Here is a 17,882-nt window from a genome sequence, read left to right as displayed (position 1 = left end):
GTTGAGCGACTCTGTCCTTTTTCTGCTTCAGAGCCACTTTAAGACTTAGTCTTGAACCTAAAAAAGAAGTTCTATCAACTTAAGTTTTTTTAAAATCTATATGCGTTCAATACCCAAAATTACCGTGTTTCGATCATAACAAAAAATAAATAGAACATTTAATAGGATTTAAATTGATTGAAACTAATGTTTCATGGTAAAGTTGCTTTTAAAAAAATCCATTGAAGTCAAGATAGACATACCATACCGGTATTACAAAGAAAATTTTAATATAGATTGTTCATCCAAACTTGAATATATACAATTAAAAAATGCGTAGACGTGGAAAATGTGTATCAACTTTGGTTCTATCACAACTGATCCTCTCGATTTCGTAATTGATTTTTTGTTCCGACAATTGGAAATGGGAAGAAACGTCGCGCACGGGAGTGTATGAAACTTTTGTTTTTGTTTTCCGTGCAAAATCAAGCACCACAAATAATCACAGCGACGGTATGAACGATACAGGATTTTAAAGCTCTTTCAGTCAAAGTTCAGATGAAACTAAAAAATGAAGAAAAAAAACATTCCATTGTTAAGAAAACCAGCTTGCATTTTGATTCAAATTTCGGGCAAGTTAAGTCGAGGAACCTCATTTTTCCGGTATTTTAGCTTTCGAAGATTTCTTTGTGCCTTTTTGAAAAATTTTGATTTTTTTTTCAGATTTTTACGAAAAATGTTGTCAAATGTACCCTACTAACTGTTAAAAATGAATATGCTCTAGTTTACCACGAATAACGCGACATAATTTGAAAACAAAAAATGTTTTTGATTGGAGCAAACGCCAATCTTTGCTTACTTTAAGTGTTTAGATTCTGTGAAATTTCGGAACAATCTAGTTTTTGCCTCCGTATGAATTGTATATTTTTTGTATATTTTGATGAAAAAAATAGACAAAATCGACCTTCAATATCATTTTTTCTTAATAGAATTCGAAGACATTTAAATGTTGGGAAATTTTGAGACATTTAATCTCTATTTTGGAAAATCGACTGTTTACTTTAATTCTTTTGGAAATTCGACTGTTAATTTATAGTCGAAGTATATTTTTGCTGAATTATTAACAGTAGATCAGAAGGGGAGTGGAAAAAAACCTATTTTCATCTTATTTTGACTTAAACCATTTCCTTCAAATCTAAATTTCTAAAATCTAATATATATTCGATCAAGGAGTTTTTGTTTCCGGTACATATTTGAAATGATTTTCAAAAATTTCAAGATATTTTTGAAATTATTTGAGTTTAAAAAGTATTTAAACTTTTGTCCCATAACGCCCGCGCAAACATAAATGATACTTTCATCAAATGAATCCATTGGAGACTCTCTTGTGGTATATTTCATTCTTCAGAAAATTTCACATTGACACTAAATGGTTTTTAATTTTTTTAAAACTTGTTTTATTTTATGCACTAGCAAAAACACAGTAATTGGAATAGAAGGAAGACATCTAGATGCTTCGGCAGCACACGGACCGTAATCTACTCTAAGCCCGCAAAAATCCAAAACAAGAACAACAAGACTGTTCGTATCAGGGCAAAAACCTGAATGTTCCCACTGCCTTTGAAGGTCTATGGAGCAGTAAAAACATGAAAACATTCAATGTAGAAAAAGTTAATTTTAAGATGTTTTGTGAAAATCATCCACCATACACGATATAAGGTACAAAGTGATAAATTTCGCTCCTAGTAACAAATCAATAATGAAAATTAAGTTTCTTTCAACCAATTTTGATCTATTTCTCAGACGGATTAAATAAATCTCCACTTATGCGTTAATAGCGCAAAATATATCGCGCTTCAATTGCCACGAATTGACCATAATGGCAATCTTGAAATCCTCATAACGATTTAAATGACTTTAAAACTTCCATCGAAAATGGCCAATTAAAAAGTCGAAATTAGAGTCGAAATTAAAATGTCGGAACAAAAAGGCACTCAAAATGGCAAAATGAGCCGAGGTTTATGTAGTTATTCTGGAAATACAGCAAAAACATTGCAGGTAATCACATGCGGCCGGGAACCGTATTTTAAAACAATAAAAGTTTGCACAGGATTTCTCATAGAGAATTTGTAAAACTATGCTTTTAATGAGGTTTGCTGATAATGAATTCGATTAGGTCAAAAAATTAAAATATTTACTACATCAAGACGCCAAGCTCCATTTTGTAACTGAGCACATATTTGTGCTTTCACGCGTCTGGGTTCCGGGGCACATCTGGATTCCAAGGCACATCGTGTTTTAGAGAACTTTGTCAGTGGATTCAACAATCAAACGATCGCTACACAGAAGGCCGAAAAAGTAAATTTTGCCAAGTGATTCCGCAAACAAATATGTTTTGACCGTTGAAGTGTCGCTGAATTCCGCCATTTATCAGAGGAATCGGTTGCAATGTTTATCGGATCCATTTTAAAGCCCATCCCCCCTAAGCAATTAGGACATTGCTCTAATTGCTTAAGAGAAAAGCGCCCCCAGCCGCACCGCATCTCAGCATTTAAGATCATTGTCTTAAATGCTGAGGGGAGGAAAAATTAAGAAGCTCATTTTTCTCATTTCCTGACACACATAATTTGTCACAAGCTGAAATTCGACGACGTTTTTTGACTGGAACGTTCCCCAATCTACCAAATCAGATATTGAAAAACGCTGTGCGCACAGCTAAAAAAGTGTTTATGGAATCCAGTGACAAAAACTGACTGCGAAATCCACTGACAAACTGCATACTTGTATTTGTCTGCGGAATCCCGAACAAAACATGTCAGAGCATGTATCTTCACAATCCGAACTGTCACAAGATTCCAAATTTTTGCACGCAAGCTAATTTTCAATTTTAGCAACTAGTGTTCAAACAAGTGTCCTTCGCTTCCATCCGGTTTCCACCTTCATATGATTTTGCGGAACATGACGCAAATTAAGCAATTCCCAGGGACAATAAATGCAGAACGCAACCACTATCAAATTTCCCGAGTTTGGCATCGTGATGTTGGTTACTTAATTTAAAAAGCAAGTTAAGCTTCGTTCAAACTGTCTAAAACATGCTCAAAAATAAACTTTTTTGTAACTTTTGATGAAACAACACATTTTGGTTTTTTTCACGCACGCACATAGTCACAAGCTGTAGAGAAAACAAATCAAGTGACCTCACTGGGATTATTAATACTTAACCAGACTTCGAAAGTTTTTCCGGTTTTTTTTATTTTACAATTTTGTCATTACTGCTGCTATAAGTTTCTTGTTGCAAGCTGGTTGATAAAAACAGATTCAGAAAACAGAAAAAAAAGCAAGCGTGATAGACGAGTCACGGTAAAAGCTAATGTGAGAGAGAATTCCCAGTTAAAATGATAATTGTGATAGAGGGGTACCGGTAAAATGTGAGAGAAGGGTCTCAGATTACAATAATTCAGGTAAAACACCGCAAAAAACTAACCGAAACTGCTCCCGTCGGTCTTTCTAAAATTTTAACTGCAATTTTAGTTAACCTGCTTCAATCGCAAATTTTATTCGATACGCATTAGGGGGCCAAGCTGTGTATTTTGCACATTGTGAGCAGATTTTGCACCAAGGACGCTCTTTTTGTTCGTATTTTGCTCTTTTTGAGTTCTTTCATTTTTTTCAACGTTCTTACAAGAAAGTTTAAAAGCTTGTCTATGGCTTCCAACGAAGTTTCACCTCGTAAAGCTTTAATTGACATCATCAAAGCAACAAATTGATAATAGTGATAGTGGTGACCCGATTAGTACCCTGAAAAAAACTCAAAGGTCTCAAAAAATCTACAAGACGAATTTTAATATGATAGTTAGGACATAATCTAAGATCACTTAAGCCTGGTTTTGAGTTTTAAATATTATTATTTTTTTTAATTTTAGTTCGTTTTTCAATGGGCTCAATTGATTTATTTTATTCCTTCTAATGATTCAATTTGCAATAGCGAGGGGCATTGAAAATAAATGCTTTACAATCTTAAAAAGATTGTAGTAGTGGTCAGGCTTAACAGGCCGATCGAAGGATGACGCAACTGCCCTTTTGGCTTAAACTCAGCTCTTTTCTACTCTCCTCTTGCATTTCCAGCTAGCTAAGCATTTTGTAAGAAGAAAAAACAAATTATTCTCCAATTACAAAGAACAAAAAGCAATTTGAAAGCTTTGAATGAGCTAAATACGATTAACTCCTTCTATAGCGAAGCCCGCATTTGTTCCGTTTAATCGCTTCGTTAACTCGCTTGTGAATCCTCCGTTGATTCGATTCCGAGCTCGCAAACTCAAAACAAGAAGTTTGCTCACAGAGCTAACTCAAAAAGGAACTAAAAATGGGTTCAAATCAACTAAACTAAATACCTAACAACTGTTCCCTCCTAAAATATTCCAAAGGCTTTTAACCGGAATCTAATTTTGAATCAGCCCAGCTAACAACCTTGCTAAATCACCGAAAGAGATATAAAGTCAATCAGCTAGGCTTGTTTCCTCCAGCTTTCTTAGATTTTATTCTGTTCTATCCCTCTCTCTAACTGCGAATCAACTATATTCTATCCTAGTACATTTGTTCTCTCTAAATAACTACGAAAAAAACCGTTCGCTCTTTTTTACATTCTTGTTTTTTACTCTTGGAGGCTCTCTGATACCCTAAAATTCATCTTCTTTATTTACAGTTAGTTTTGCTATAGTTATCTATCAGTCCTAGCATCCAGCTAATTCACTCCTCCTTTTATGACTACATGTCTTCACCTGGTGAAAATGCCAAGTGCCAGTTTCGATTTGCTTTATCAATATCAGCACGCTTATTAGATGCCCAGTATCCGTTAAGTTTGACAATTCGACCCAAGCATTTAGATGTAACTAACTAGTTCTTAACCTCCATTTACTCTAGCTCTCAATTTCAATTCAACCTCCAGACTGCGCCATTTTTAATTAGAGACACTCCCAAGGTCCCAATTTAATATTTATGGGTAATGAATTAATTTCGAGCATCCAACAGCTCCATCTATATTATTTTCCAATCCCGAATTTCTAGTCATCAAGGGGACGTAGTTCGTGTACTTGGGAGAAAAAAAAACAGCTCCGAGGAGCTATGTTAATTTCCCGCTCTTTCATATTTCTTCGAAGACCTAAATCTCTTGCCGCGTTCCTATTACTCCCAATGTGCGTTGGCATCTCTTTTCCATAGTTTAAATCAAATGATATTGATATATGTTTCGCCAAGCTAAGCTGAACTCAATGTTTGCCATGTCCCCTTTTGTTAACTCCACTAATTCAAGGTTGCAATGTAAAAAGCAAAGTGGAAAAACAACATCCTAGAAACATATTTAAAAGGTTTTAAAAAAATTTCGTAATTCTTCAAAAAACCCAAAAATACTTAAAAAAGATTAAAAGTAAGTTTGTATGGCTTGAATAAAGCAAATGTAAGTTTTAGTTTGTAATAGATAGTTTTCCTCCCTGTTATTGTAGGGTGAGCTGGGGAATACGCCATGTTCCGGGGTTAATACAGGGGTTTTCTATGCAGTTTCGGACTTATAAAGCTCAAAGGTCAATTTAAGGTCACCCTGGGGTCACCTGGGATCAATCCTCTATATTTAGAATCAGAATCTGATTATTACCTATCTAATAACACTTCACGGGTTATGCCGTTTTCAAGATTCCTCGTTACTTTTCCGGAAAATGGCTAAAAATACCGGAAAATGACACCAAAATGGTTTGGTTAAGCGGCGTTTTGTTTTCACTCGTGGGACTAGTATCCATCGCCGGTTCAAAATCGATATGTCCTTGCCCATTACTCTGCAAAAATTGTCTGTTTCCGGGCTAAAAAGGTATTTTCCAATTGATAATAGCTTACGATCCAACGTTGGAACCAGCCTAAAATATAACGAAAGATGTCGCCTTATGCCTATATTCTTTCCAAATATACTGGAGAGAATGAACCTATATTCTTTCCAAAGTATGGCTCTTGCGATCATTGGGGGCCAAAAACTAGTTTCTGGAACTTAGGGGTGTGTTTGTTTATGTAGGGTATGAAAATGAAAATGAGGGCCTTGGGGTTTGAGGTTTTAAACTCAAGCTTCCCTCATCTAGGCTTACAACATTCTGAAGATTTTGTCAAATACTGCCGCTAGTAGCCGAGTTTTAATAGGTACAATCACACCGTTATACTTTGCCTTCCATGGGTCTGAGGGGTTCTGTATTTCGTATCAAAACGTATCATTTTCTGGTCAAATCATCTCTTTTATTCATCATATGAGTTTCATAAAGTTAACTTTCTAAGTTCACGTTTGCGTGGGGGGGAGCATTGCCGAATAGATTTTACTTTATTTCTTCGAAGATTCAACTGTATTGGGCTCGACCATTCGCTATATGGATCAACTGTACAATCTCTTCCCCCTTAAATGACTTAGCGTATAAAACCTCCCCAAGCATGTATCAATTCTGGAAACTACTTCTGTATAAAACATGCTTTTCATGCAAACGCGCAATTAAAACTGGTTTTTATTTTTTTATTGCGAGATTGTTTGTGTATAATTTTACTTACACAAAAAAACTTTTTAATGATTAAGAGTAATTTTATTTTAAAATACGGTTAACTTTGAACAGATCTATGCTATATTCAAGTTTTTTTCCCGAAAAAAACTGCAATTTCCACCCTAAATCATTTGGGGAAAACTCTACGGTTTATCCGCAAATTTTTGCCATTAAAGTCGTTTTTGACGTCTAATCTTTTTGATCTTCTGGATGTACCTGAAGAAACGAACTGCACTTCACCCTCACAAATCCGGTTGCCAAAGTTTTTCAAAGGTCGCTCTTTGATATAGCATTTTGTCGACACGCATTGTTCGTTGAACAGTCTCAAAAATCTAAAAAAACTGATTCAAATTTCGAGCAAGTTAAGTCGAGGAAACTCATTTTTTCCGGTATTTTAGCTTTCGAAGATTTCTTTGTGCCTTTTTGAAAAATTTTGATTTTTTTTCAGGTTTTTATGAAAAATGTTGTCGAATGTACCCTACTAACTGTTAAATATGAATATGCTCTAGGCTACCACGAATAATGCGACATAATTTGAAAACAAAAAATCCCCAAAACAACAAAACCCCAATCTTTGCTTACTTTAAGTGTTTAGATTCTGTGAAATTTCGGAACAATCTAGTTTTTGCTTAACGTATGAATTGTACCATTTTTTGTATATTTTGATTAAAAAAATAGACAAAACCGACCTTCAATATCATTTTTTCTAAATATAATTCAAAGACAGGATAGATTTTGAGATTTGATTCTTTTCATACAGTAAACTCTTTGGAAATTTTGAGACATATTTAACCTCTATTTTGGAAAATCGACTGTTTACTTTAATTCTTTTAGAAAATCAACTGTTATTTTATAGTCGAACCAAATGTTTGTTGAATTATTAACAGTAGATCAGAAGGGGAGTGGAAAAAAGCCTATTTTCATCTTATTTTGACTTAAACCAATTCATTCACATCTAAATTTCTAAAATCTAATATATATTCGATCAAGGAATTTTTGGTTCCGGTACAAATTTGAAATGATTTTCAAAAAATTTCAAGATATTTTTGAAATTATTTGAGTTTAAAAAGTATTTAAAGTTTTGTCCCATAACGCCCGCGCAATATTTTCAACAAATGATTCCATTGGAGACTCTATTTTGGTGTATTTCATTCTTCAGAAAATTTCACGTTGACACTAAAAGGTTTTGAATTTTTTTAAAACTTGTATTATTTTATGCACTAGCAAAAACACAGTAATTGGAATAGAAGGAAGACATCTAGATGCTTCGGCAGCACACGGGCCGTAATCTACTCTCAGCCCGCAAAAACTTAAAACAAGAACAATAAGACTGTTCGTATCATGGCAAAAACTTGAAAGTTCCGACTGCCTTTGAAGGTCTATGGAGCAGTAAAAACATGAAAACATTTAATGTAGAAAAAATTAAAATTAAGATGTTTTGTGAAAATCATCCACTATACACCATATAAGGTACAAAGTGATAAATTTCGCTCCTAGTAACAAATCAATAATGAAAATTAAGCGCCTTTCAACCAATTTTTTTTCATTCTATTTCTCAGACGGATTAATTAAATCTCCACTTATGCGTTAATAGCGCAAAATATATCGCGCTTTAATTGTTACGAATTGATCATAATGGCAATCTTGAAACCATCATAACGCTTTAAATGACTTTAAAACTTCCATCGAAAATGGCCAATTAAAAAAAGCAAATTAGAGTCGAAATTGAAAAGTCCCCAGTTTGGCATCTTGATGTTGGTTAATTAAATTAAAAAGTTGTGCTTCGTTCAAGTTGTGCTTCGTTCAAACTGTCTATAACAAGCTCAAAAATAACTTTTTTGGTAACTTTTGATGAAACAACAACCTTTGGTTTTATTCACGCACGCATAGAGTGACAAATTGTAGAGAAAACAAATCAAGTGACATCACAGGGATTATTAATACTTAACCAGACTTCGAATTTTTTTCCGGTTTTAATTATTTTACAATTTTGTCATTACTGCTGCTATAAGTTTCTTGATGCAAGCTGGTTGATAAAAACAGATTCAGAAAACAGAAAAAAAACAAGCGTGATAGACGAGTCACGGTAAAAACTAATGTGAGAGGGAATTCCCAGTTAAAATGACAATTGTGATAGAGGTGTGCCGGTAAAATGTGAGAGAAGGGTCTCAGATTACAATTATTTAGGTAAAACACCGCAAATAACTAACCGAAACTGCGCCCGTCGGTCTTTCTAAATTTTTTACTGCAATTTTAGTTATTCTGCTTCAATCGCGCAATTTTATTCGATACGCATTAGGGGGCCAAGCTGTGTATTTTGCACATCGTGAGCAGATTTTGCACCAAGGACGCTCTTTTTGTCCGTATTTTGCTCTTTTTGTGTTCTTTCATTTTTTTCATCGCTCCTACAAGAAAGTTTAAAAACTTGTCTATGGCTTCCAACGAAGTTTGACCTCGTAAAGCTTTAATTGACATCACCAAAGCAATAAACTGATAAATGTGATAATAGTGACCCGATTAGTTTTTCAAGAAAACTCTGTCACACATGTACCCTGAAAAAAACTCAAAGGTCTCAGAAAATCTAAAAGACAAATTTTAATATGACACTTAAGAAATTATTTAAGATCCTTTGAGCCTGGTTTTGAGTTTTAATTATTAGTTTTTAGTTTTAATTTTGGTTGGTTTTTGGATGGGCTCAATTGATTTATTTTATTCCTTCTATTGATTTAATTGGCAGTAGCGAGGGACATTGAAAATAAATGCTTTACAATCTTAAAAAGATTGTATTAGTGGTCAGGCTTAACAGGCCGATCGAAGGATGACGCAACTGCCCTTTTGGCTTAAACTCAGCTCTTTTCTACTCTCCTCTTGCATTTCCAGCTAGCTGAGCATTTTGTAAGAAGAAAAAACAAATTATTCTCCAATTACAAAGAACAAAAAGCAATTTGAAAGCTTTGAATGAGCTAAATACGATTAACTCCTTCTATAGCGAAGCCCGCGTTTGTTCCGTTCAATCGCTTTGTTAACTCGCTTGTGAATACTCCGTTGATTTGATTCCGAGCTCGCTAACTCAATACAAGAAGTTTGCTCATAGAGCTAACTCAAAAAGGAACTAAAAATGGGTTCAAAACAACTAAACTAAATACCTAACAACTGTTCCCTCCTAAAATATTCCAAAGGCTTTTAACCGGAATCTAATTTTGAATCAGCCCATCTAACAACCTTGCTAAATCACCGAAAAAGATATAAAATCAATCAGCTAGGCTTGTTTCCTCCAGCTTTCTTAGATTTTATTCTGTTCTATCCCTCTCTCTAACTGCGAATCAACTATATTCTATCCTAGTACATTTGTTCTCTCTAAATAACTACGAAAAAAACCGTTCGCTCTTTTTTACATTCTTGTTTTTTACTCTTGGAGGCTCTCTGATACCCTAAAATTCATCTTCTTTATTTACAGTTAGTTTTGCTATAGTTATCTATCAGTCCTAGCATCCAGCTAATTCACTCCTTCTTTTATGACTACATGTCTTCACCTGGTGAAAATGCCAATTGCCAGTTTCGATTTGCTTTATCAATATCAGCACGCTTATTAGATGCCCAGTATCCGTTAAGTTTGACAATTCGACCCAAGCATTTAGATGTAACTAACTAGTTCTTAACCTCCATTTACTCTAGCTCTCAATTTCAATTCAACCTCCAGACTGCGCCATTTTTATTTAGAGACACTCCCAAGGTCTTAATTTAATATTTATGGGTAATGAATTAGTTTCGAGTATCCAACAGCTCCATCTATATTATTTTCCAATCCCGAATTTCTAGTCATCAAGGGGACGTAGTTCGTGTACTTGGGAGAATAAAAAACAGCTCCGAGGAGCTATGTTAATTTCCCGCTCTTTCATATTTCTTCGAAGACCTAAATCTCTTGCCGCGTTCCTGTTACTCCCAATGTGTGTTGGCATCTATTTTCCATAGTTTAAATCAAATGATAATGATATATGTTTCGCCAAGCTAAGCTGAACTCAATGTTTGTCATGTCCCTTTTTGTTAACTCCACTAATTCAAGGTTGCAATGTAAAAAGCAATGTGGAAAAACAACTTCCTAGAAACATATTTAAAAGGTTTTAAAAAAATTTCGTAATTCTTCAAAAAACCCAAAAATACTTAAAAAAGATTAAAAGTAAGTTTGTATGGCTTGAATAAAGCAAATGTAAGTTTTAGTTTGTAATAGATAGTTTTCCTCCCTGTTATTGTAGGGTGAGCTGGGGAATACGCCATGTTCCGGGGTTAATACAGGGGTTTTCTATGCAGTTTCGGACTTATAAAGCTCAAAGGTCAATTTAAGGTCACCCTGGGGTCACCTGGGATCAATCCTCTATATTTAGAATCAGAATCTGATTATTACCTATCTAATAACACTTCACGGGTTATGCCGTTTTCAAGATTCCTCTTTTTTTTTCCGGAAAATGGCTAAAAATACCGGAAAATGACACCAGAATGGTTTGGTTAAGCGGCGTTTTGTATTCACTCGTGGGACTAGTATCCATCGCCGGTTCAAAATCGATATGTCCTTGCTCATTACTTTGCAAAAATTGTCTGTTTCCGGGCTAAAAAGGTATTTTCCAAGTGAGAATAGCTTACGATCCAACGTTGGAACCAGCCTAAAATATAACGCAAGATGTTGCCTTATACCTATATTCTTTCCAAATATATTGGAAAGAATGAACTTATATTCTTTCCAAAGTATGGTTCTTGCGATCATTGGGGGCCGAAAACTGGATTCGGGAACTTAGGGGTGTGTTTGTTTATGTAGGGTATGAAATCGAAAATGAGGGCCTTGGGGTTTGAGGTTTTAAACTCAAGCTTCCCTCATCTAGGCTTACAACATACTGAAGATTTTCTCAAATACTGCCGCTAGTAGCCGAGTTTTAATAGGTACAATCATACCGTTATACTTTGCCTTCCATGGGTCTGAGGGGTTCTGTTTTTCGTATCAAAACGTATCATTTTCTGGTCAAATCATTTCTTTTATTCATCGTATGAGTTTCATAAAGTTAACTTTCTAAGTTCACGTTTGCGTGGGGGGGAAGGAGCGTTGCCGAATAGATTTTACTTTATTTCTTCGAAGATTCAACTGTTTTGGGCTCGACCATTCGCTATTTGGATCAACTGTACAATCTCTTCCCCCTTAAATGACTTAGCGTATAAAACCCTCCCCAAGCATGTATCAATTCTGGAAACTACTTCTGTATAAAACATGCATTTCAAGCAAACGCGCAATTAAAACTGGTTTTTATTATTTTATTTTTTATCGCGAGATTGTTTGTGTATGATTTTACTTACACAAAAAAACTTTTTAATGATTAAGAGTAATTTTATTTTAAAATACGGTTAACTTTGAACAGATCTATGCTATACTCAAGTTTTTTTCCTGAAATAAATCACAATTTCCACCCTAAATCATTTGGGGAAAACTCTACGGTTTATCCGCAATTTTTTGCCATTAAAGTCGTTTTTGACGTCTAATCTTTTTGATCTTCTGGATGTACCTGAAGAAACGAACTGCACTTCACCCTCACAAATCCGGTTGCCAAAGTTTTTCAAAGGTCGCTCTTTGATATAGCATTTTGTCGACACGCATTGTTCGTCGACCAGTCTCAAAAATCTAGAAAAAACTAAATGCGCCTTCGACGCCATTTAAACTAATTTTCAGAGGAGAGCGCGAGCCGAAAAAACGTGACTTTCTACTCAAACGTTTTCAAAACTTTCAATTAAGTTTTTTGACAAAATAGGGTCAAAATAGTGTTTTTGGAGTGCTCAAAAATCAAATTGGTTAACCTAAAAAAATGATTGACAACCTTTTCTGAAACCCTCGGACCCTCGAAAAATTTTTGTGCAAGCCACTGAGTAGTCGTTAGACAAACGGAAGAGAAAAAATCAAGGGCCGTAAAGCTTAAAAATCCTTCTTCCCGAATAATAAAATTCATGCAAAACCAATAAGAAGCAACAATAACCGGTTACAGTGCAAATACCGCAAACGTTCCAAAAATATTCTTGAAAAAACAGCAAAAATTTTATTTTCAATTCAGTGTCGTTTTTTTGGCGTGGTGCAAAAAAAGAATCTGAAAGAAAAACTAGAGCTAAGGAATAATCGACAGTGACAGTAAAAGCAGCAAAATGGGAAACAACTTCGTAAAAACTTGACTGAAAATTCAAAAAAAAAACGAAAATTTTTTCAACTTTTCTTGTAGTTTTTTTTTAAAAACCGTAAAAATCCTCAAAAAAATAATAATTCTTTTCGGGTAAAACTAAGTTTGCATGGCTTGAATTAAGCAACTGTAAGTTTAAGCTAATAAAATAAGGTAATGTAAGCTTGCTCGCTCGCTTTACTCAAATATAGAACGAAAATCAAAACATTCAATTGGGTTTTTCTCGAAAAATTCAACAATTTCCAAACTTTTTAAAGTCAATCTTCTAAAGGCTGAAAGTGTTTTAATTTGATATATTTTTGGAATTTTTCGATGACTATTTGCCGTACCTGGGAAAAAGAAAAAACACTAAGACAACTGCATACAAACCCCCCCCCCCCCCCCTTTTCAAATGTTCGGAACAACAAGGTGTTGATGGTAACGATTATGAATTAGAACAGTTTTTGGTCTGCACCAATTCCTAAAGACCAATACAAAATCTTTTTGAAATAATCGGGCCCCTGATTTGTGCTCAGTTGATTTTCATTGACGGATCTAAAAATGGTTTCAATAGTCAATTGAGAAATTGTTAAATTGCTTTGAGATTTTCAGTTTTTCACCATTTTAAAATTATTTGCATTGATTTGAAGTTTTATTGATTTGAACAGAACACGCTTAAAAGAAGAATGTGGTTAATTTTTATATAGCTACTATATAACATAAAACCAGTGGATTTAGTGGAGAGGGGCTGGGGTTTGCGGACGCCCCCGCCCCTCAAGGATTCGACCTCCTGCCGACCCAAAGTGTCCCCCTTTGTTTCATTATGATATGTCCATTTTTGGCTGACTCACCTAAAATTTTTCTTAAGGCGCCGAAAAATACTAATTTTGAGGGAGAGCGCGCGTAGAAAAAACGCGATTTTTTTTGGTCAAAATTTTCCAGAAAGTGCCTAAAAACGCTTTTTGTTGGCCTGTTATTTTTGTGTTTTTTTCAAAAACTTGCGTGCCGCGCAAAAAATTTGCTCTAAATGGGGTCTTTATATTGATTTGGTAGATCTCAGAAAGTGAATTTTGGAACAGTTTTTGAAAATCCGCCCCCCTCCAGAAAATTTTAAATCCGCCCCTGTGCCATAATAAAAACAATGTTATAAATTTAATTGTTTTGTGTCCTCCAAAATATTCTAATTTTGATTGCCGTGAGATGTTTTTTGTCGCAACTTTTTTTAATGGAACTATTCGGAAACCATCGGAATAGTATATGCTTTCTATATCCTAGGTTTTGATGCATCTTCTCGAATAATATGTCAAAAAGATCAGCTATTTACAAGCTTTTTAGACCGTTATTAAATTTGTATCAATAAATTCAAAAAAAATTCTTTGATTGGCAAATAGTAGCACTAATACCCCTAATCAAACGTTATAAATAATTAGATTTGTGCGAGAAAAATGAAAGTTCTTAAAACAGCGAAAAAAAACATATTATTTATGATAGGATTATTATAATAAAAGTGTCATAAACTTTTTCTTAGTAAAAAAAACACCGTTTTAATTGGAACTACCTCTCATTTAACCATTGGATCTTCTAATCAAAGTTCAAAAATATCTCCAAAAAAGTTTGTTTCCATGCATTTCGTCATGTTCAGCTGAGTTTTTTTTTCAAGTCCGTCGTTCTGAAAATTGAATTCTGCCATGTGTAACTGCGCCAACTCAACTGCTTGATACGATATTTATTTTGGAACAAATCCAAGAAAACAGTTTAAAACGCATGAATATATTTTTTACTTATGCCCACTTACAAACTACTTCAAACATTTGCCTAATGAATCAGGTGGTCATACTCTGTAGTGGTGATTAATTGAACTCGAAAAAGCACTGCACTTCCACAGTTTATTTGTATACTGACGGGTTACCCATCAAACTGCTTTTTAACTTTTTACATGTAAAATACATACCAGGACCCCACAAAAAATGCTTATCATACAATTTTCATATGTGAAAAAAATGCTTGTCATACTCTTTCATACAATTTCATAGAGCAAAATTAAGTGTATGAAAATAGCAAAATAAGCATTTTTTCCTCAAGTTAAATTGTATATTAAGCATTTTTTCCATACTATGAAATTTTATGACAAGCATTTTTTCCATAAAAGAAAATACAATAAACTTTTGTTTCGAAATTTCGTGTTTCAACCGAAACACTAACCACGGATTTTTCGTCATAAGAAAATCCAGAGTGTAACTGGCAGTTACCACGCAGATAAACTGCATTTGGTGACTTAATTTAATTTTTAGCCATAAACATTAATTTTAACATTTTCACATGGAATTATGTACCAAAAAGTAACTTTTTGAATAGGGCTAGATAATTTTTAGTTTGAAAATTTTGATTGTTGAGAAAAAAGGCCTGTTTATTTTTTTTACCAAATGAAATAAAAGATAATAAGTTTTTTTCGTAAAATTTTTTTTCGTAAAATTTATATTTTAGCACAAAAACAAATACAACCAAAAAAGGGATTAAAAATTTTTTACCTCAAATTTTTGTTTTTGTTTATGAAAAAAATGCATATCATACAATTTTCATATGTAAAAATTTTATGATAAGCATTTCTCTGACCGAAATTATATTTTTGATCGTAAAAACTCCCTCTATCATACATATAATCATTAAAATCTAAATAAAGTTACCCAGACACGTTTTTTGGTGGTTTTTGAAAGTTTCATTTTTTTAATCATATAATTTTCATTCATAAAAATTGTTTGACAAGCATTTTTTATGAAAAATTTTAAATCATTTTTTTATGACCAAAAAGCTTCAAAATAGGCAAGTAGACCAAAAATGGTCATTAAAAACTTTTAAAACACTTTAATGAACCTTGAGTTTTGTATTTTTAATGAACCTTGAATTTTGTATTTTTTATGAATTTTCTATGATAAGCAATTTTTCCATAGACTTCATATATAAAACTTTAGGATAAGCATTTTTCTTCTATGGACGTCAACCCGGGAAATAGTTTTTTATTTTGTTGTTTATTTAGTCTGAAGTAAGCTAAAACTTTTTTCTAGATTTTTTGCCTCTAATTTTGAAAAAATATCAACAGAAGACATTATTTTAAACGGATGGTAGTCCAATGTGTGAGCAAATTTTGCACTGTTTTTGTCTCATGTCCCTATTTGTTTTCATTTTACTTCGCAAATTTTATCGGAAAATTTCAAATTATAAACTGATAAAAAAGCGTTTTTGTGGTTTTTAAATGTAACCAAAAGTACAATTGTTGCCCGCACTGGAATTCTATGGATAATAATTCTTTTGATTATATCGTCATTTTATCAACAGTATCGATAAAATTACAAAAATAATCGATTATAATCCATCAACAATGGATTATATTCCTAGTATTTTTTAATCAATTTAATCCATTATAGTCGATTATAATCCATTAAAAATGGATTACAATCATAATGGTTTTTCGATCATTATAATCCATTATAATAGATTATAATCGGTTATATTGTAGTTTTGAAAAGAAAATATTGAGAAGAATTTTGCAAAAAAAAACCCTGAAGTTGTCTCGTTTTGTGTTTCGAGCAGTTGCTAAGTATTACATAAGTTTTTACTTTTCACATAAGATTGTATTTAATTAATTTTTCTTTACTTTTCTATACTTTCTAAATTCCAACGCTTCTTTTAACAACGCCATTCCCAAGTTTAACACCCCACAGTTTACCACAGCACTCTACCCCCACCCAGCTTACCCTTTCTCAGTTTACCCTATCCCTTCTACATTAAATTAAATCCTCCCCCGTCCCCGCTCAATGGTAAACAAACTGGAGAGGGGCTGAAAACTGTATATTGGGGGGAGGGCTGGGTTTGGGATAAACTTTCGGCAAAAATGGGGGTGGGCGCAGGGGAGTGGTGGGATTGGAGAAGTTTTGGGCAAAGTGAGGGGGGTTAATTCGAGTAGGTTTAGATTGCGAGTAGGCCGTGATTAACGCAGAATAGTTTCAAGTTTTGCAAATGATTTTGGAAACAATGTAAAGATATTAACCCGTTATAATTCCTTATAATGGATTTTCAATGGATTATAATCCATTATAGGGGATTTTAATAGGTTGTGATTCAACAAAATTAACTACTATAATGACAATATGATCGATTTCAAGGTCTTAAATTGCAACAATAATGGATTACAATGACAACATTTTCGACAAAAAATTTCAAATAAATAGATCATTATCCCTGGAACTCCCTTGCGGATACACTCAAACTTTAAAACAACAGAAGCCTTCATTAGGAGGCCAAACTGTGCACTGGATAGAAGCACAATTTTGTGTCTGTTTGTTCCTGGATTCCAGAGACAAGTCTTAAATTATGTTCCAAAATGTGAGTGGATTCCACAAACAAAATTTCAGTTGATTCCGCATACATATACCCACAACGTAAGTTTTGTCGGCACATTTGTTTTGTTGCGAATTCTGCAAAAAGCAAATATAGCTAGTTGTTCTGGATTCCGCAACTGTAAGTGGATTCCGCAAAAGATAAGCGGAATCCGCAAATGTAAGCGGATTCCGCAAACTGTAAGTGGATTCCGAATTTTGTTCAATACTGAACTTGCATATGAACAATTAAAAGCTGAGCTGGAATCCTTATCTTTAGCGATGCGGAATTAAAAAGCAAAGACTTAACCATTGTCAGCGGAATCCAGGAACAGTCATTGAGTCGAGTCATTGAGTTGATAGTGTATGGAACACGCAGCACATCAACAAATTAGGTCAGTATTTGGGATTGCGTCAATCCCAAATATTGATTTTGGAAGCATAACGCCGTATATGCTTGTCGAATATGCCGAATATTCTAGTAAATTTCTATACTAGTGAAATCAAATCATGTATTTAAAAGGTATAATTTTAAAAGCTACTACACATATAAATATATGTAAAGGGAATCCGCAAACAAAATGCGGATTCCACTTACAATTTGCGGATTCCACTTACAATTTGCGGATTCCACCTACAGTTGCGGATACCGCAACAGCTCAATTTAACGATGCAAATGTTTTATCACTTGTTTGTGGATTCCACAAACTGTTCTAGACTTAGCAAATACAGTTGCTGATTCCGCAAATTCGCCTATTTTTCGAGCGATTATGAGCGGTACA

General features: G+C 33.9%; 1 protein-coding gene across 3 annotated transcripts in view; it reads left to right on the top strand.

Annotated features, from left to right (window-relative positions):
- The window catches only part of LOC134849099 (coiled-coil domain-containing protein 181-like), a 479,610-nt gene that overhangs the window by 364,504 nt on the left and 97,224 nt on the right, over positions 1 to 17,882 (top strand). The window lies entirely within an intron of this gene.

Source organism: Symsagittifera roscoffensis, chromosome 1 (assembly GCF_963678635.1).
Source record: "Symsagittifera roscoffensis chromosome 1, txSymRosc1.1, whole genome shotgun sequence".
Classification (NCBI taxonomy): domain Eukaryota; kingdom Metazoa; phylum Xenacoelomorpha; order Acoela; family Convolutidae; genus Symsagittifera; species Symsagittifera roscoffensis.
The sequence above is the reverse complement of the archived record's forward strand: the minus strand, read 5'-3'. Positions and strand labels throughout refer to the sequence as shown.